This window comes from Penaeus japonicus, unplaced genomic scaffold (genome assembly GCF_977035675.1).
Source record: "Penaeus japonicus unplaced genomic scaffold, GWHDUDI00000001_assembly GWHDUDI00000039, whole genome shotgun sequence".
Taxonomy (NCBI): Eukaryota; Metazoa; Arthropoda; class Malacostraca; order Decapoda; family Penaeidae; genus Penaeus; species Penaeus japonicus.
In genome coordinates this window covers 10998922-10999351 of record NW_028234441.1, presented here as the reverse complement: position 1 = coordinate 10999351, position 430 = coordinate 10998922, and positions in this window count along the sequence as shown.

The window sequence follows — 430 nt, the reverse complement described above, 5'->3', positions numbered from 1 at the left end:
CTACATATAATTATGATTAATTTACCACACTTTTTGATATGGTGTTTTTAGTATTGCTGCTAATACTCTTGTTGGTTTTACTGTTGTATATCAATATCATGGGTATCATTTTTATACCTGGTTTTATCATGATTATTATTAGTAGTATTCCTGTTTAGAATCTTTTGTCATCTGGCGAATTCAGTGTAAAAGCGTCAATTTAAATTTCCATATTAAGGCTTTTAGAAAAAGAAGGTAAATGTATGAAATCGGAAAATAGAATAGAATAAACACAAGGTATGAAAGGAGAATGAAAATCGCATGCATACACATTCTAATTCCAAAGTAGTTATTGCGCACGCTTTGTACCTGAATCTATCTGTTGTTAAAACCTACAAATAAGTAATTATGATATATATGCAAAAACAAATCTTAAATAAGAGGTAATATC